The sequence below is a fragment of the Miniopterus schreibersii genome (genome assembly GCF_964146895.1).
Source record: "Miniopterus schreibersii genome assembly, chromosome: 1".
Lineage (NCBI taxonomy): Eukaryota > Metazoa > Chordata > Mammalia > Chiroptera > Miniopteridae > Miniopterus > Miniopterus schreibersii.
The window spans coordinates 34,275,963-34,297,836 of record NC_138101.1 but is presented as its reverse complement, the minus strand read 5'-3'; the positions used below and the strand labels follow the sequence as shown (position 1 = coordinate 34,297,836).

Sequence of the window (21,874 nt, the reverse complement as noted above, 5' to 3'; positions counted from 1 at the left end):
TTTTGCTGCTCATACTTCAGACTGAAAATGGGCAAGTTATCTGATTCAGGTGGTTTTTAGTATGATTCAGTAGCGCATCATGTCAGTGGTGTAAGAAAGCCTGGCTGATTGATCTGTAATGAAGGGGCTATAAAGCAATGTTTCCCAAAGGGTGGTCCTCGAAGCACCTGTTTCTGTGCGGTGTAGCTAGAAGTTTCACGGGAAAAAAAGGGATCCTTAGCCACGTATAAACCCATACCCTGTTACACAGAATTGCGGCAGAGACTCCAATAGCTCAGGAACATTAGTGAACCTCCAAAGCACAAGTGGGAGGGCGAGCAAATTCTGCCAACCGATTTGATCATGGAACCCTGTCTGCAGAGCCTCTTTGTAGTGGCGTGTCCTTCGAACCTGCTATGGGAAACACTGCTCTCATATTTTTGCAAAGCAAACACACTGAAAAATAACCATGCAGTCTACTGTTATGCTTGAAATGATGACAAGTGTATTGGGTGGAGGAATTAGAAATTCATAAGGAACTTGGATGTTTACCCATATTTTAATACTTAATGAAAAAAGTATTATTTTCTTGATATTAGTAATGAGCTCTTTAACAGAAATTTTAAGCCTAGCTCCAATAGAAACAGTCTAAGATGAAACTCAGCTTAGAGGCTTTAGAGGTTATTAAAAAGGAAAGTACATTATTAAAGTGCCCAAAGTTTTACTTTTGGAGAAATAAAAAATTGAGGGAAAAGTTGACTATTACAGTCTTCCACAGCAAGAAGAGAGGGCCAATTCAGTTCATACTCAATATAAAACTGATGACTAAAAGAATTTCTCAGGATTCTAATATGGTAACTATAATTATAAAGGATGGGTAGGCATTGTTGTGAAAATTGCATATAAATTTTATGTTAGTTACTAATCAGCCCTTGGTTACTGAAATAATTTATCTAAAGGTATTTCATGAAAACCATCTCCCCTTTCCCCCAGTAGTTAAAAGACAATAAAGAAACAGGGGAAACCACACCAAAGCTATGGAAAATTAGTATAAAAATAAAAACAAATCTAAAGCAATCACTATCCATCACCATCTACTGGATTTGTAACTACTTATTTAAAAATAAAGAGGAATAAAATACACAATTAAAAATTTTACATTATTAAACTGTTTTAGGATAAAAGAATGAAACCAGCACTGGTCAGTCTAACAAATTAAAGTGAAGTTGAGCAGCAGAAGTAGTAAATAAATTTTCATAAAATAGATAAGAATTAATAACAAAATTATTTTAACTAAATGTTAAACTGTTAAATAACTTAGCCTATAAATAGTATATAATTTATGAAAGGTATTTAATTACCTTTTTGTTCCACTTCTATTGGAGAGAGAGAAGAAAAGAGAGAGAAAGAAGAAAAAGAATAGATTAATGGTATTGGCCAAGCACTTTTTATTCACCTCTTCCAAACTGAAAGTAAATAATTAATTTCACTCAGACCTGATTTATTGAACATTATATGCTTTTTTACAAACCCATTCCTGTAGCAAAATTATTTTTAAAAAATACAATCATATTATCAGCTTAAAATTACAGTACAAACTTGTTAAAAACAAGGCAAAAGTTAATCAGGCTAAAATTGAATAAACATCCTTTTCGATTACAGGTAAAAGAAATACAATATTCATAGTAAGAACACCCAAATTTTCATCTGAAAGGCAGGTCGGTAATATACACAGAAAGCTTTCAAATTGTTTGGCTAGTCTCATTTTTGAAATACTAAACTGTATGCCAGTATTTACCATAATAGTCCTGCTTTTTATCCATCTCCAGAATGCGCTCTTCAGAAGAAAGGACCCTCTAACTCATTTCCTAAGGCCTAAGGTTTCCCACAGCCTATCTGTCTGATGAGCAATGCACTTCATGAGGCTGCCCATTAACAGGGGACGCTCTCACCCTGAGACATGGATTTAGGATCCTTTCTGAAGAAACTCTCTTCCTCCCACTCATCAATATTTTACATTATTGTGGAAAAAATAATGCCTTTCAGAAAAATCTGCATTAGAAGGTTGATATAAATAATAAGTCACCTGCTCTGGCCTTTTCTGAAATTCTGAACTGAGTTTTCAATATACTCTTGTAAGAATAAATTGAGATCCTCAAACATGATATGGCTACATAGCTCTCAAATTAGATTCCATTATTATTTTTTAAGTACTCATCAATACAAGTCAGGGAAAATTCTGGGAAACTGTAACATATTCATGAAACTCATTGAGTAGCATCTTCATCATCCTATAAATATTTGACTCATCAGAAACAATTTGCCGAGATCACAACAAGAGAAAATGGGGACCAATGGAAAATAGAGGAGAGTCAGGAAAGAATGGGGTCATATCACAAACTTAAAAAGCACAAGTTGCAAGTGATGTGAATCAAAGATAACCTCAGAGGAAGGAATAAACTGAGACACTGTGCACAATAAATAAATTTAAAACTCTAGGAAGGTTTCAAAACAAGGGAGAAATTATATTTGGGTGAGATTTTTATGCTTTGACCTAAGCTCATGTCTTCAATTATTGTCAAAATTACACTCATATCTCTTGACTTTTTAAAAACTTTAATATCATATTTATGTATATAAAGTTATGCTTAAGAAGTTAAAAATGGGATTATATTTTTTAGGCTCCTTATTTCACTAATATTCACATATTATTTTTAACAGTATTTCTAGGACTCTTAAAAACTATTATACTGTTATAATTTATCATCCCCCTCAATCTTTACTGAGTAACTGCAGTGCTCTCTGGACTCTAAGTGAAAAGCTTTACCTAAGAGATGCACTTCACGCTATGACTAGAATACTAACAAACCTGAGTTCAGGCTGACCACTAGAAGTACAACTAAGTACCTTACACAATTATTTAATCAATAGTCTCAAAAGCTTGGACTTGAGGCCCATTATAATGAGGTGGAGGCTGGGAGTGGGAAGTCATGCTGACGTTGACATTTTCAAAGACCACCTTACAAAGGAATTTCTAGAACTAATTTCATTCCTTGAAACAGCTCTACATAGATATCCTTTTGAGAGTGATAAAGGAAGGCATTTATATTCTAAAATATAAAATGTATACTCACACAACTTTAGTCTTATTTCACATAAAATTCTTATGCAGTGTTATAATTAAGGGCAAATATCCTAACTTCTTGGTGGCTGGTATTTCTCTCTTCAACAAATACTTCTTGAGGAAAATGGAATATGTGATAGGAGGTATTGATAAGGTTTTATATTCTTTAAAGTATTATACTTTAATGGCCTTTTTTTCCCCCCAAAGAACTTTCACCTCTATTTTCTTTCATTAGGTAAAATTTTGCTTTTAATTCTCTGGTCCTGGTCTAATTTCAGAAATACTGGCATAAACTGTAGCATAAGTGAAGCTTGCCTCTGTTACTTGCTGGTTACTTAAAATTAAGATGTATTAGGCAGTTCTACTTTGGAGAAAATTATTATGGTCTTGCCTATGTCATGACTGGCTGTAGCTCGTTTATCATTTATTTGCTATTTTCAAGACGGAAGTAAGACAATCCCATAATTTAAGTTGAAACAAGCACACACAAATCATATTCCCATAGCAAAAAATGGCAAAGCAAACATAATTTGTCATTGAAAAGCTAGTAACATTTAGAATTAGCCAGTCATTTTTTCATCTTCTAATTCGGATTCTAGAAGTTTCCCTTCCCTGAAATAAGCAAACAAACAAATTGCATGAAACACGTTTACCACTGTATCCTTTACAACCTCACAGTGCCTGGCACATAATAAATTCTCAGTAAATAGCTACTGAATTAATACATAATTCAAATAAAGGTTATTAATTCTGCTTCTTGATATTTCAAGCAGGTAGTCAAGAGAAAAGAAGTAATAAGACAAAATCTGGATTTACTATATCAAATCATATGTGCAAAGCATAATCTGCATAATATCTTTAAATATTTCAATGGACAAGCAGGGAAGTAAAACATATAAGCAGTTTGTATCTACAACTCATTACACGTAAAACTGGAGGGAAAAAAGGAAATGAGGAAAAAAATGTATGGATGCTCTTGAGGGTTAGTTTGGCAAGAAAAATGTGTTGCTATAAAATAGCCTGCAGTGATCTAAATATGCAGGTTGAAAATACTCCCTTCTCTTCTCTCTGTAAAAAGATCATAAATAAATGAATTGTACGATGACAATCGTGTTAGGCCTTCAGGACCTCCTGTCATTCTGTCAGGTCCAATATCCTGAATTCTGACATTATAACTGTCGTTATTCATTTCGAAACCTCTTTGGAACTAGTTTCTCTTCTTTTCTCTCTTCACTTTTAATCCCCCAACTATTTTTATTGTTCATTCGGCCTCTGCAAATATATTTATACATTTCCTTGAAGCGATTTCATTGCTGTCCTTTGTCAAACTTAACGTCATAAGCTATATCCTGTGGTTAAGAGTAAATGACAAATCCAAACTAAGGGTAATTTTACTCTGTATAAAAGGAAGAAATGGGGGAAAAAAGATTAGTGCAATTTCCTTTCATTTTCCAATAGTTCATAAAATAGATATAATATATAGTCATGTCACTGTTTAGAAAATAAGATGTTATGAGTTCTATCCATATCTGCACCATATGCAATACTTTCCAACTGCATTCTTTAATTAGAAAAGGTATGGATGAGAGAGCACATGCATGCGTTGCCAAGCTTTTTCAAATTGCACTGAGAATTAGAGGCAAATAAAACGGTTATGTGCCAAAAATTGTTAGTGCCATAACTGAGAAGTATGAAATTGTATCTAATTCTAATGTAGCTTATATTTTCTTTTAAACTGAAGTTACACAATACATTTTCTATCTACAATTTAAGTGTCTGAAATGAGGAGAGTGTTATAATCCAATGATAGTTCTATATTTCTGTAATAAATATAAAGCCACTTACAGAGAACATAAGATGGCTATAATGTATTAAATAATTTATAAACAACTATTTTTTTTCACTGAAATGTAGCATATTTTAAACAATTATTTTCTTGGTTTCACTGGCTTAGGCTATTAAAAGACCTTGGGGTACCCTTATCACTAGGCAGCTGGGCAGTTAGGAAAACAGCAGAAAGGCAAACTAGTTAAGTATTAAATAAATCAGTCTTGGATGAAAATTTGCTGGTGCATCATCCAGAAACAAAATCATCTAAATGTGGGTAATCAAAAGTTTACAATGGTACGTTATACTTGTATAACAGTTTATAATTTTAGAAATGTTTTCACTTGATTTAAATGTTCAAACAACACTGTGATGTTGTATTTATTATTTCTTTATCAGAGACGAGTCTACCAAAACTCAAATGGTTAAAGGATTTAACCAAACTCACATAGAAGCACACTATAGAGGAGATAACTAACATAAATAGAATCTCCCTAAGGGCAGGCACTATGTCTGTTATAAGAACATTCATTAAGCATGTACCACATGCCACATATTGGTCTAAACTTTTGCATTCAATACTATTTAATTATCTTACAACAACTTTATGAGGTAGATACTCTCATTATTTTTATTTTTCAAATGAGGTAATAGATACAAAGATGCATGGCTCTTTAAGTCCTAGCCACAGCAATCACACAAGAAGAAGAAATAAAAGGCAGCCAAATGAAATACGAGGAAGTAGAATTGTCATTATTCACAAATGATATATTACGTAAAAAACCCTAAAGACTTCAGAAAACTTCAAGATCTAATAAATGAATTCAGCAAAGTGGCAGGATACAAAGTTAATATTCAGAATTCATAATATTTTTATAATGAACTATCAGAAAGAGAAACTTAGAAAACAATCCCATTTACTATTGCAACAAAAAATAAATAAATAAGGTACCTAGGAATAAATTCAATCAAGGAGGTAAAAGACCTGTACTCAGAAAATGACAGGACATTGAAGAAATTGAGGAAGATACAAGTAAGTGGAAGCATATACTGTGTTCATGGATTGGAAGAATTAACCTCATTAAAATGTTCATACCACCTAACACAATCTATAGATTCAATGGAATTCCTATTAAAATACCAATGGAATATTTCACAGATCTAGAACAAATATTCCAAAAATTTATATGAAACCAAAAAAGACCCCTAATAGCCTCAACAATCTTGAGAAAGAAGAACAAAGTTGTAGGTATACCTGATATAAAATTACACTACAAGCCCATTGTAATAAAAACAGCCTGGTACTGTTTTTATAAAAGCAGGTGTATAGATCAATGGAACAGAACAGAGTGTGCAGAAATAAACTCATGCCTTTATGGTCAATTAATATTTGATAAAGGAGGCAAGAGCATACAATGGAATAAAGACAGCCTCTTCAATAAACGGTAATGGAAAAATTGGACAGATAGATGCAAAAAAAAGAAACTAGACCACCAACTTACACCATATACAAGAATAAACTCAAAATGGATAAAAGTCTTAAATGTAAGTCATGAAACCATAAAAATCCTAGAAGAAAACGTAGGCAGTGAAATCTCAGACATTTATCATGGCAATATTTTTGCCAATATATCTCCTTATGGCAAGGGAAACAGAAAAAAATAAATAAATGGGACTACATAAAACTAAAAACTTCTGTACAGCAAAAAAAAAAAAAAAAAAAAAATCAACAAAATGAAAAGGGAGCCCACTATATGGGAGAATATATTTGCCAATGATATATCTGATAAAGGAGTTAATTTCCAAAATATGTAAAGAACTTATGGAGGGAAAAAGAAGACATCTGTAATAGTTTCAACAATAATAAAAAATAAAATAATTTTTTAAAAGAGAACTTTATACAACTCAACACCAGGAAGACAAGCAATCCAGTTAAAAATGGGCAAAGGACCCCTGAAGAGACACTTCTCCAAAAACATACAGATGGCAATAGATGTCAAAAAATGCTCAAAGTCACTAATCATCAGAGAAATGCAAACTAAAATCACAATGAGATATCACCTCACACCTGTCAGAATGGCTGCCATCAATAAATCAACAAACAACAAATGCTAGAAAGGATGTGGGGAAAGGGGAGCCCTCCTGCACTGCTGGTGGGAATGCAGACTGGTGCGGCCACTGTGGAAAGCAGTAGGGAGTTACCTCAAAAAAGTAAAAAGGGACATGCATTTTGACCCAGCAGTTCCCACCTCTGGGAATATATCCTAAATGCCAAATTTGAAATAATATATGCACCCCTAAGTTCACAGCAGCATTATTTACAATAGCCACCACCTGGAAATTGCCCCGGTGCCCATCAGTAGCTGAGTGGATAAAAAAGCTGTGGTACATTCACACCATGGAATACTATGCAGCTGTAAAAAAAGAAGAAATTTCCTTTTTCAACAGCATGAATAGACCTGGAGGTTATTATGCTAAGTGAAATAAGCCAGCCAGAGAAAGACAAATATCATATGATCTCATTCATATGTAGAGTCCAATGAACAAGTAAATTGACACAGAAAATAGAAACAGAGGCATGGACACATGCAACAGGCTGACAGCTGTCAGAGGGCAGGGGGGCGCAGGGGCTGGAAGAAAGAAGGTGAAGGGATTTGCCAAAGAACATATTACACATAACCCATAGACACAGACCACAGCGTGGTGATGGCCTGAGGGAAGGGGGACGGGGGCTGGGCAGAGGCGGGCAAATGGAGGGGGAATGGGGACATCTGTAACAGTGGCAATAAAAATAAAGATCCATAGTGCTGGAATTCAAATTCATGTTTTGATCTTGTTATTGCATCTCCAGTGCCTGCACATAGAAAGAGTTCAAGAAATATTTCTCGTGCCTCCTAGCAGTGATGAATTGCAGCGTGGTATTTTCAAAGAAAGAAACAGAATGTCATACTTTTCAGTGTTATCAAGCTTGAGACCAGTGATGCAACACATCCCTCCAGAGAAGATAAAATAACGGGGAAAAATGGGTTACTCATTTTTTTGCCAAGGAAACAGGATTTTCTTATCACCAGAAACAAACTTGTGGTGAATACCTCATGTCCTATCAATTCTTATTGCTCTGAAACAGAGGAAATTCTCTCTTAATTCCATTTTACACCTGCCCAAAAAAAAAAAAAAAATCACAGAAGCACTTCAGTATACAGAAATGAAAAAAAATCTGTGACGTTCATTATTTTTTTTGTATACTGCATATCAAAAACTCTGACAGACATCTGTCTCTTTCTGTAAATGAAGGGCTAATCCTTTATTTAATGAAAGACAGGGATAATCACTGCAGCTCAGCTTCTAAATTATGTTTTTCAAATAATACCTGTGCATTAGTGAATAAAAGTGCTGCTCAAGCACCTTGCATTATAATGACTTTATATAATGTGTCTCCAAAATTAACACCTCCTAATGAATTTCATCCTGGAGTGTGTAGATTGAAAATGTCAATAATTCATAAAATGCTTTCACCAGCCTCATTCTAATTTAAACGCTTAAATACAGTATCTATAGATGCCGCAGGAACTGAGATTGCCTTTCATTTTGTATTAAAACTTTCATTTCATTGATGGATCTGTAAAATCTTTCAAACTGTTAATCCAGCCTTTTAGAAGAAAATGGTTCTATTAGGAGAGTCTTCTGAGAATCCATTGGTGGTAGCTCTCATAAAAATAGTAATTTTTTAAAGTTATTATTGGTAAGAATTAAACTCAACATTACATCTCGTTCAAGGATGTACTTTTTAACACTGCTTAGTCACCGTTGTGCAACAACCACACAGCATTTAGAACTGCTACGTAAAACACAAAGAGAAAGTCCCCTCAGAGTGGATAAGACGATATATGTATGTTTACAGATTAGATCTGCTGAGTAAATTTGTTATGTGCAAGGCCCTCAGAGCTGAGAGTACAGAGACAATAATAGATAATAGCACCTAACAGTTACTGAACATGCACTATGGGAATAGTCTACCTGTGGATTATTTATTTAATCCTCAAAGAAACTGTGTGAATTTGGTGGTACTATTATGAATAGGTTACAGAGGAAGAACTGAGCCCCACCTTAGGGATGCTTACAGTCTATAATTGGTGATTTTCAGTTAACTTTTTTCCCAATGATAAGCTATTTTTAAATACTTTCAAAGGGACCTGTGTAACGAGATTAAACACAGACCAGTACAGAAGTGAATGGCAGAGAGAGGGAAATTGTTATTAGAGAAGCTGAAGTTAGAAATACAAAACAGTTTGACTAAAATCAAACTTCTTGTGGAAAATGTTATCCATTTATTCCTGAGAAATGTTATCAGACTGTTCCTATAAGTAAGTTCTATGCATCCAGCTCTGGATATGCAACAAAGTAGATATTCAGAATGAACCTAGATCTAATTCTAGATATTAAGTAAAGCCTTCATAATTGATCATCCCAGGGTTTGGGTGCTGAAATATTTTTTAGGTGTCATTCAGTCCCTGATATTTACAAATAAGAAAAATGAAACCAGAGAATTAAGATATTAACCACAAGCTTCAGTTTTTTAACTCAACAGAATTTTTAAAAATTATTAACTATGGATATTTTTTGATTCACTTAATTGTATGTATTCTGGGGCAGGAATGGCTATCCTAATCTTACTGATGAGATGAACTAGAAGCTGAAAGAAGAAAAGTTACATTACTTCTGGCTAAACATTGTTCTTTCAGTCTTTGCCAGAGCTCTCTGGATCTTGTGAAATTAATCTTGGAATTGAAACGTTTTATTATCACTTGGTACAAAAAAATGAGACAACACAACCTACAGAGACATTAAGTGAGGGATAAAACCCCTAACATTCTGAGGAATTTCAGATTAGGAATCTGAGGAGCTACTACATGATCCGGGACTAGGTAGAAGTCTTCCAAATACCTCAACCCACTTGGGACCAGATTCACACTAGCAGAATATATTTTGTATTTCATAAAAATCTGGTTAATAATAACAAGATTACTAATACAAATATGATTTCCACAACTGTAAACAAAAACAAAATTACTTTCAGAATTCATTAGTAGAAAATACACAACAGAATCTCTTGAAAAGTCTATTTAAAAGCCTTACTTAAGGCTTTTAAGTTTTTTGGCCATTGGTAAAACTGAGATGCTCGTACCAATTCATCTGAATAAATTCCAGATCTTTAGGTTAATTATTATAACTTTCCAAAAGTGTGTTTCTTACAATATTTTTGTAATTGTATGCCTTACTAATCCTATATGCTAACCACATCCTTCACAACGGCATTTACCCCACACCTACAATTAGTTCTCAATTCTCGCTCACATGGTTGCCCCTGTTCAGAACCCCTCACACCTCTTATTTCCTAGTTAAGCCAAACTTTATCTTTTGGTTCTAAGTTATTCTTTCATGAATACTACTTTACTTACTAGCCATATTGAATAACTGTAATTTCAACATAGTTTATGGGGGAATTTTTGATAATGTTCTAGTTCAGGGATCTGCAAACTTTTTCTGCAAAGGGCTGGATAGTGAATAATTGAGGCTTTGGCAGCCACATACAGGCTGTGTGGCACAGTGGTGGTTTCTTTTGTTTGCTTGTTTTTACAGCTCTTAAAAATGTAAAAGATATTCCTAGCTTGTGAGCCAGTACAAAAACAAACCAGTGGCCGTTTATCCCATGGCCATAGTTTGCCAATATCTATTCTTCATTTCACTCATACTGTCTCATTTACTATTCTCTTGGCCCTTGGTGTTTATTTTTACCTTCTCTCGGTCCTTCTTCTGGGCGTACTTGGAGGATTTTGAATGCAAAGCACCTGTATCATTCACCCAAGCATCGTCAGGTTCTAACTCAACGCCTTATTGTAACTATTGGCCAATAAATGTTGGCACGGACATGCTTTTAAAATCACAGACAAATGGCTCCAAATATGAACTTGGTTTGTTCAATGATGTGAACAAAGGAGAAAGAGACAAATCTTACAGATGGTAAAGGATGGTTTTTACTTCTGCTGAGTAGGCACATAAAATCCTCCTGAGGCACTACTTCTTATCTCTCCACGGAGTCCATTATTTCTCTCACTATCTACTGATATACCTACACTGCAAAAGATTTATTCTACAATCTAGTGCAAAGAAAGATTTTGCAATCTCTGTGGCATTTCTACTTAACGATATTGAAACAAGTTGTTTTTGGTCCCGCTTATTTAGCATTTATGCTATGTCAGTCTATTTGCTGAATACTTTATCTCTGTTATTTTATTTAATCCTCACAACCTTGTTGATATTATTGTCATTATTACACAGATCAGGAGACTGAGTGCAGAGGTCCTATAATTAGCAATCAGGAGAGCTGGTATGGGAACTTCTGAGCCTACACTCTTAACCTGTGTGACGCTCTCTAGCAAACAAGATGATGATGACGACAAAATTATGAGAGTAACTAATATGAATTAGGTGCTTACAACTTACAACTTTTCTCAGCCAGAAAATGAAGGAACAGTTTGATGCCTTACTTCAAATGTCCACTAATAGGAAAAGTAGATCCAAATGTATGATGTTCTGAATGAAATCTTAAGTTGTAAATTTTGACTGTTCAGTGTGAAGGGATGTTTCAGATTTCTCAGATTTCTCAATGGCATCTTAACTCACAAATCTTCTCAGCATCATTCTCTCATGATAGTCACAGCATGGACTCATCAGACCATGAGGTTTCAGGCTCTGCTGTGCCCACCAATTTTAGAGAAGAAGAGGGATTTGTGATGGAACATTATAACTGCTTAGCAACAAAAATCAAAATCAAATGTGTATACTAGGAAAGGAAGAACAGAGTATAAAATTCTGGTGTGTGGCAGTACTATGAAAATGGGGTTTCCTTCTTTTGAAATCAAACACATTTTCTTCTACCAAGTAAAACCAATGCCCTCATATGTCTAAGTTAAGTTTAAGCCTTCGGAAGAATCAACAGTCTTTTATGAATCTTCAGGTTAGTAAACTATACGGTGTCTATTTAAATTCAGGGCCATTAAATTCCTGCAAATTCTTTATTGCACTATACATATTATAGGTCCTGTCACTGAACAGTGCCCTCTTTCTCTTTTATAGCTAATGTAGCATCTCTCCATTGCATCAATAGATTAAAACATTTACTACCAGAAAAAGTATGTGAAAATGGAACAAGCTCATTTTGCTACAAGCGAACTCAATAAATCTGTCTAGTTCACTGATGTTCACTTTCATTTAAAATCAGTACATGTTTATCTTGCAAACTTCAAGAAGGCAGGGAGATAGGCTATTTTTCAAGGCAGCAATGCTCCATTGTTAACCTCAGTAACTGGCAGTTTAATAGGACCAGATCTATACTTCTGATATGTACTTGGAAATATTTAGAAAAGGGTCAATGTGGGGTATGTTAAGACTTTAAAAGATTCTATCTCTCGTTTCTTGAGCTACACACTTCACTAGAGAAAGGGAAGGTAGCTTAAGTTAGTTATTTGGATTTTATGATGTTAGTTTGGTGCCTTTCTTAAATTTACTACCAGAAAAACAGGCCATTAACAAACCTCGTTTATTTCCAGTTGGAAAAAAAAAAATAGAAGCAAATTTATCCCTATACATTATTCTTAAGCTGATAACTGAGAAATAAAATGTTTGAAAATTGTCAGTACTTCTCTTGACAGTAAAGAAAAATAAATTTATACTCTGAAGATACACAGACTCCTCCTTTTTCCAGTCCCTTATGTCCCACAGAAAATGGTTGTGGGTTGGCTTATGTAATTGATCCCCTAGAGCCATTGTGGCCAATTGGTCAAGCATGCGGTATATAGAATGGATGCTCCTAGAAAAGACAACCTGCTCTCTCCCAGTTCTATGTGACTCACTTTATCCTTGGTTATGACAAAACAATGGAAGAAAAGTGTTGATGTTTATTAAACCAGGTCATGCCCACAGCTATAAAATGCTCTACTATATCCTATAGGTACCTACCACAAATACAAAATATCTCAGTAGGTATATGCCAGAATTTTTACTAGGACACATTTGATTTTACTTCAGAAAAGCTGTGTACAAATGAATGCCTTGCTTTCATTTTTTATGTATTATTTTCTTACACATAAAATTCCCCTTTTGCACCTGAACAAGCAAATTGGTTCTAGGGCCACTCTCTCCCTAACCATCTTTTCTGGAATAAAACATAACGATTCTCCTATCCCTATGCCCCTGCACCCACCACTGGTTATTTAATAGTGACTTTCACAATCTCTAATACATTTATCTAAGACTGGGTGAAATCCAGCTCTTCTGTGAAGTTTCAACCAGTTCCTGTGTGAGCCACAGCTTTCTGGAAAGCCTGCTTTTGAAAGATAAGCCTTAGGAAGGAAGTTTAGCTGCAACTGGGAGATTGCCTTGGAAGATCTGGAGTAAGACACCACTCCAATTAGTATGTTAAGAAGAAACTCAGTAATCAGCACAATGCCAGAAAGGAGCAGATTCTCTATAATATCAGCCAACTGCTTCAAACATGTAAATCTTACTTCCCCAACAAGATTACAGCTGCTCTCCAAGAAGGTAGATAATATGTGAAATGTTAAAAGAGGTCGTAAGATGATTAACATTTTGTCAAACCAGGTTTACAAAAGGCTATGTAATATTTTTACAACACAGATTAATTAAACAATAGTTGGAAATGCTTATCGATTGATGATGCCTACAAATGTTTTCAGTTACTCAAACATAAGCCAAATGTTCCTATGGATAGAGTGTCTTAATCCAGTATCCCTACAAAGTAGAGGCTGAGACAAGAATGTTGATGTGGGTGGGGTTTATTTGGGAGATAATCCCAGGAAAGAAGTAGGAAGGGACAGGGACAAGGGTACAGAAAAAGACAAAAAGTCACAATATGTGTTGTTACTGAAGCTGCCACTGTTGGCAAGGAGAACAGCACCAAATTCTGCCCATATCTTAGAGAATATACAACCGAGGGGATGGTGCACAGCCCCTCCTGCCTTCACTGACACAAACTCCCCCAAACACAAGCCAGCTGAGTTTGGGGTGAGAACTGGGTATAAGAGGGAAGCCTGACTGCCCACAATAGTTTACATTGAGTCTGGGTAAAACTGGAGCTGAGCCTATGATGTGTGAGCCAGAGGCATCCTCTAAGAGGGAGGGGGTGTGTGTGTGTGCATGTGCATGCGTGCGTGTGCACATGCACACGTAAACAAAACATTACCTAGACCTTAATCTTTAACTTCTATTTTCTCATAAAAATGACTTTTATGTTTATTTAGCAGTCACTTCAGTTTTAGATACTGCCAAAGATATTGTTAATCTCATAGTTTTCCACGTGGCAGTTCTCTCCACTCTCTCCAACATTTTTTTTATTACTGCAATATTACTACCTTATTTTTCTTACACCCTTTCCAGTTACATTGGAGCTAGAAGTCTAAAACTTACACATCCCACAGAACTTCTGCTGAAGACATAAAACGGGGAAAATAGAACTTGTGGCTGACCCGTCTATTCTCATGTCAATCTCGGGAATGGAGACAGAGAAAGATAAATTACTTACATCAAGTATCCTAGTTCACTAGCAGCTAAGACCCAGTAGACCAGTTAAGCTTCAGCAGAGGTAGTAACTCCTTTCATTAAAATTCATCCCTATCTTGATAGCCCTTCCTATTTTGATAAGAAAATGTGTTTAGATAAATCTGCATCATAGGAAACTATTAAAATACTTCCTACATAAAAACCATTGCTTGTTTTCTATGTTATTTCTTGGCCTTTTAAAATACATCATAGGAAGTTACTTTAACAAACTGCCTGTTGTTCAGTACAGTCTGAGATTCTTGAATAGGAGTATGAAAGAGCTGAAGAAGGCTTGAAATTTCAACTCATATGTTTTCATTTACTAACTTATTGAAAAGTAAACCTTTGCAACATTTAAATTTAAACCTAGAACTAAATCAGAGTCAATTAATCTAACACAGTAAATTGGCAAGCCACCTGAAATATTTATAAGCAATGTAAAGGGTCAAGAATGCATGCCTTGATAAACACTAGCTAAAAATATATACTTGATGACTGACTGACCTAATGAACATCAAGATAATTAATAAAAACTAATTTCTAGATAGAGGAAGAATATACAGAAAAAATAACTGAGTTTACTCAGTGCTTGTCATGCAAGCATAATTGGCAAAAAATACTTTTTCATTGAAGGAAATGAGCACAAATGACCATTAATGACTGGTCTAATTAATATAAAAAGACAGTATGTTTATTAAAGCAAAAGTAGGCTCCATAATCAAGCCAGTGATATAGTAATATGCACTCACATTTACATACTTAAATATTGATAAAGTCTCATCATTACATGTATTTATAATTACTTTTTAACGAGCAGGGCACTTGGCAGTAGCTGCAACATCAGTCCTCATCATTTCTCACATATCTGGGTGTTGTGCAGCTCAGATCCATAACCAGGTTTAACAGACAGATAATCTTGAAAGCATATAACAATCACTTTTCTCTAAAAGGGCAATTTTAATTTTAAAATGACACATTTCAGTGCAGAAACACAGAACATAAGTGTACATGGAGAGAGCTACATCAAGAGACAAAAGGATACAAAACCGCAGTGAAGAATCAGGCATCAATTACCTCCGTGCAGATGGCAGCTAGATCTTGAATTTAAACAGTGAGAAGTATGCTCACATAGTGATGGCAGCTATATAATTGTGTGGACCACAGAGAGGATCTGAATATAATATCCTAAAATATGAATACTATTCAGTCAATGGTATTCTGACTGACTTACTGAAACAGTGGCATCTATTAGTTCAACGACTGTACTATTAGAGCAAAATTCTAAAACATATGTTTCACGGTAGCACTGCAAGATTCATGACATTCTCTGTTGCCCGTTGGATCCTAACTTCAGTAATGGGCAGAAAGGACAGCAAGAAGCACCAACAATCATTGTATATGCTTTACACAGGAAAGCTCAACATTGCAAACTAAATATCATCTGTATGGAGTATAGTAAAATATATTCTGCTAAAACTGTCAGAGGCAAATAATATTTGGTCACATTTTCTGTAAATGTGGACAGTGGTGCTATAATGTGTGTTTTGTGAGAAAAGCAACCCCTGATGTAAGAAGAAGCTGTATTAAAAAAAAAAAACACATCAAAAACTATGTCTAGTGAGGTCATTGAAATTGGAGATTGGTCTTCCCGTAGACATAATGTCCACCTGTTGGTAATTTTCCTGGACAGTCCACAAGAGTCTATATAATTCATGATATACTACAAATTCTTCACAGATGTGCTGTCAAATTTTGATCAATGTGCAAAGTTTATTGTTAATACAACTCAGAAGCATCCGCTGGATAGAATGGTAAGTTGTGTGGAGTCATGAAGTAACATGTAGAGTATGATTACTCAAATTACTGACAATGCCAAAAAATCCCAAACATACAAACAAAAAACTCCAAATCAGTTATAGTTACTTAAAATGTATGAACTTTGCTTGATAAGTATATAAGTATAGTAGGTCAGCAAATAGTTATGTTGAGAGGGCAACAAATTAAGTGAATATATAGTGCTACATTTGTGAATAAAATTTAATTCATTCAACAGAATCACCAAGAACCTGGTGTTTAGACATGTTTTAAATTTACACATATAAAGATACAAATTCAGGACCACTGATATAGCTTCTAAACATACTTAAAATGCCTTTACTCAGTATATAGATGACCCTTGAACAACACATATTTGAACTGCTTAGGTCCATTTATATGCTTTTTTTTTCAGTAAATACTATAAATGCATTTTCTCTTTCTTATACTTTTAATAACATTTTCTTTTCTCTATATTACTTTCTTATAAGAGTACAGTATATAATACATAAAGACCACAAAGTATGTATTAATAGAAAGTTTATATTATTGGTAAGGTTTCTACTCAACAGTAGGCTACTGATAATTAAGTTTTTTTGGGGGCGTCAAAATTATATAGGGGGCTTCAACTGTGCAGGAAGGGGGTCCTTAACACCTACACCATTGTTCAAGGATCCAACTGTCATTCTTTTGCATTCCTATTTATGCATTCAGAAATTCAGCACACTGCGGTCCTGTTGGCCTGCCACCTGAACAGAAAAACTAGTGGATCCGCCATCCACCATCCACAGCCAAGGCAATGGCTCCAGTGGGCAGGCACCTGGAACCTGCAGGGAAGGATCTCCGGGAGAATAAAGGGGCTTCATGAAGAGAGGCCCCAGAGAGCCAGGGCCTCCCAAGTGTAAGTTTAAGAATAGTTTAAAGGTCAAGATTGGATCAATGTCCATGCCCCAAGACTGACTCATTGGCTTTTCTTGTCTGTAAATTTCACTTACTGTTTCTCAAAAAGAAAGTCATTAATAAGCTTTCTTTTACAAATACAGAAATATAAACTTCATGAAAGTTTTGACTCCAAAGCCTGGGACAAACCTAATACCCAGGCACTGCCTTCAGAATTGACTTTAAGGACAGAGTCTAGGTATTTGGATAAGACGAAGAAACCATCACATTTTTAAACACCCGTAAGAGTAGCTTCCGTTAAACAATTCCAGTTTAAAAAAATAATATGCATGTTTTATATCGTAATCATTTCACAGCTTTAGCCCTAGCAAACTAAGTTGGCTATAATAAAAGCATATGTAAATAACTGCTATCAATGTGACAGCATGCCCACACCCTCATAAAGGTCAATGGGACTCACCAGTCACCCAGGGAGTCAGGTGCATTTGCTACTTAAACTCTATACTATCATGTTGTTTAATCCTCTATGCCCAAGTATTCACTCCCCAGAATACACGAGGAATTTGATTTCAATCATTAACCAAGTTTAAACTATCTGTTATTGGCAGAATTCAGGTGTATCCATTTAAAAATAATCTATTCAATAAAAATTTCATGGAGTGGTACTTTTTTATTGGGCAGAGTATTGTAGTGGTCGAGAGAACAGGCTTTTGAGTCACACTGCTTCAAACTGGTTCACATTCTGGCTCTATTACTGTGCAGCTATGTTACCTTGGGTGAGTTATATAATCTTCCTGTGCTTCCGTTTTCTTGCTGTTAAAAATAAGTACAATAAAAATATTCATCTCTCTGGTTGATTGTGAATCCTTTCCTTTCCTTTTCTTTTTAAGTCTGAATCTTAAACAGGGTCTGGTACAGAGTAAATGCTCAGCAACTCGTAGGTATTGCTGCTGTTGCTATTCTTCACAAGGGTCAATTGTAAACACAAAACAAGGAAACATAAGGTTTGCTTGTTTACACAGTTTTTATAATTTTGCTAAAGACATAACTTGTACTCATTAAAAAGTAAATCCATGGGCCAATTAAATAACCTATAAATGCAAAATAAAATGCCATAGTAAATATGAACTGGGCAAAAATAATGGGCTGAACTTAAGATGCCGATGCAGTGTTCTACAAATGGTCAGAGGGCACAGTATCAAGATCAATGATGCTTTATGAAATATTCTATGGGAAAGGTGGGGCTTCAACTGAAAGTTTAAGAATTGTTAAGAAAGAAATAGGTCATTTTTTAAAAAACTGTGATCAATTTTTATTTATAAAATAAAAATATAAGTAGAAAACATCATGTGCTTCTTTGAATTTTTATAGTTTTCCTATTCCTACTTTTAAAAAATACATCTAAGAAATCCTGAATTTTCAACTTAGAAACTGTTCATTAAACAACCAATGACTTAATGAAAAAATAGTACCTTGAGAAACATTAAGAATAATCAAAGCTTTCTTGCTGATGATATAGAAAGAAAAACACGAAACACCCAGCAACTGCAATTAAGGAAAGGGGTTTGAAAGGTAAGATTTATGACTTTGATACATTACTTTTCTTAGAATGAGACAATTTATTATGGCTCTAAATCCCTCTACATCCCAAATGACACTTATTGTTGGCACAGTGACCACTTTCTCCCAGTGCCAGTGTAAATTCACATGATATTTTTCATGAATAAACATGAAAATGTCAGCAATGCTAAACAAAAGGGAGATGGCAAGTTGGGCAATAGGCCAGTAACTCGGTGCCAAATGACCCACAAAACCTGAATTTCAGAAGGCAACGCCTGAAATTTGGGTAAGTTCAAGGCAGCATTCTGAAGAAAATTTAGTTAAATTACACATTATAGCCACAAAAGAAGGGAAAGAATAAAAGTGAGGCAGGATGACCCACACTGCCTTTGAAGTAAATTAATACAAGTGGTGACATGGTGAGTTTAGCCCTCGCCAGTGCTTGTAATGGGGTCCCCTTAGGCTTGCAGCAGGTATGCTCGCACATATGGGCCTGTCGTCAGGGGGTCTCAGAACAGTGGATGATCTTACACACCACAGAACACATGCTGGGGTACATAGGAACAGAGAAAGGACATGAAACTCTGGGGTTGTCATTTCTTTTCCATCATGACTCTTCATTTGTTTAAAAAAAATAATCTCCGTACAATTACACATGCTGAATAGTACTACTGAGATCCTATCAGACAACTAAAATTATTCACACACTTGAAAAAGTTAGACTAAAACAGCCTTAAGGAAATCAGGGTCAAGCAAACACCTTTAAAATTAGTTGAATAGATAGTCATAGTTACACATTAAAAAGATATCAACAAACTGTCATTAGCCTTTTAAAATCAAAACTCTCATTCCATATTTTACCTTTCTTTGCAAGTATTAATACTCACAAAAGGGCATGTTCCGCGGATATGTTTACTTATTGATAAGTGGAGAGATTATGATACATTTTTTCAATCAATGTTATATTTGCTGTGATATTAAATAACAAAGCCTGGGCAAACTTGACCTTTTTTAACAATTATAATTTTTATGTTCCCATTAAAATCCTTCAGCCAGTAATAGCGTTGCCCCATGAAGCACCGTTCATTAGATTTTAAAGACCGTTACATAGCAGGTCTCCTAGAGAGCATACGTACTACCCCAGAGGAAGAGCACCCTGCTCAGCACTTTCGAAGCAAGTGATTGTGAGCCCACAATAACTGACCAGCTCCTACAGCACAGACACTATTCTTCATAGTTTCTCCCTTCTGGCCTCTAAACCAACCTTTTTATGTAAAAAGGGAAATGGTTAAAATAAGCATCAAAGCAAACAACAGAAGAAGTATATCATAAAGGAGCCACATTTAGCCTGGTGGAGGAAGGGAATGTAGCGGTGACAGGGTTTGGTCTCTTTTTAGCACCCGTTTTCTCTGTCATCTGCCTCTGAGTCACGGCCCAGCAAGACCGTCCTAATTCACTCTCCCTTACAATAGATATAACAGTCTGGATGTCTATCTCTTTTATAAATTGGTCCACTTTTCCCAAAATCATACTCTATCTTTCTGATACTGGGCATTTTAACTTCAAATTCAGAAAGTTATTTTCAGATGTCGGATGGATAAACAGGAACCCTTTATTTATGAATATTTTTAACTGGATAGATGTCTCTCAGAAGATGTTTATGTAGAAATAATTAAATACTAAGTTCCCAGCATAACCCTTTCACTTCTCAAGCTTAGTAATGGAAAGAAACTTTTGTATTTATTTCACAATTTATAGTTCCAAAAGTATTTTCTCACTAAGGTTTTAGATGGATCTGGCTTCTTAGTCAAGACTAGGATAATGAAAAAATAACCACCAAGATTTGTTGAGCATTTACTTTGTGTAAGGCATATTCTAGGATTTAAATTCATTTAATTCCCACAACAATTTTATATGGTACATACTACAGTGATTCCCATGTTACTGATGCAGAAACTGAGGGGCAAAGAATTTGAGGAAATTACTCAAGAATCCAAAGCCACTATGAAAAAAACTCCATCACAAATAAAATAACAGAACACAAAGGAAAGTTGTGGAGAGACAAGAGGACAGACAAATGCCTTTCGTAAAAAGGAAGGAATGTTTGGAGAAACATACTGGTGATACTTAGGACACCAGCAAGATTCTAGAATGAATGAAGAGATGGCTCCTAGGAAATGGAATCATTTGCAAATGATATCAAATGAATACCATTTCCTTTATAGATGGAAAATCAAGAAATGCAGGAATGAAGATTTTACTGGACGCCAAATGTTTTTAACAAACTTATGCTGATATATAAGTGGACAGGTTGTAGAAATAAAAACAACAGTGATGATTCATTTACAAGGACTCAAAGCTGTATCCAACAAGCTGGACATGACTATTAATTGTCCCCAAAGAGATTCCCAGGTAAGTTAAAGTTGGACAATGCTTCCTAGTGGCTTTCACTAACCTCTGTCCTTATGAAAGGCATGAAAGTAAAACAACTCACACAGAGCTAGGGGCTCTAATGAAAAAGAAGTCTGAATGACTAGCAGACAAAATCTTTAAAGGCCGGGCAGGGATAAAGGGCTAGAAGTAATGAGGCATAAATGCAAATTCTAAAGTAAAGTCACAGAATAACCTTAGAAGGGTGTTTGATTCATGTACAAAAGTTGTATAGTTACCAGAAGAATTATTGAAATTCACCTAAATTGGATATATTGACCAAAATTCAAAGGGAACAAGCCCTGGTTATGCTGTCAAAAGAGATAAAATGCACAGCGCCTGGGAAAGAACACCAGGCACTGTTTCAGTGCTGGGCGGCATGTTCTGAGCACGTCATCCCCAAGGTGGACCAGTGCAGACGCTGAAAGAAGACCGGAGGGGGACCTAAATACCCCCAAACTGGAGCAATTTGCAGGAAGAAATGATTCAGGGCCTGGTATTCCTATCGGTCCCCATAGTGAGTCTGTGCTCAGCCCTGTACCCAACCTGGCTCTAGGGTAACTACCACACAGTCACTAAACTAGTGGCCTGACCCTTTTATGCTGATTCTACAAAACCTCA

At 35.3% G+C, this 21,874-nt stretch overlaps 1 protein-coding gene across 11 annotated transcripts in view; it reads right to left on the bottom strand.

Annotated features, from left to right (window-relative positions):
• Nucleotides 1-21,874, bottom strand: part of ADGRL3 (adhesion G protein-coupled receptor L3) — a 698,136-nt gene that overhangs the window by 250,749 nt on the left and 425,513 nt on the right. The window lies entirely within an intron of this gene.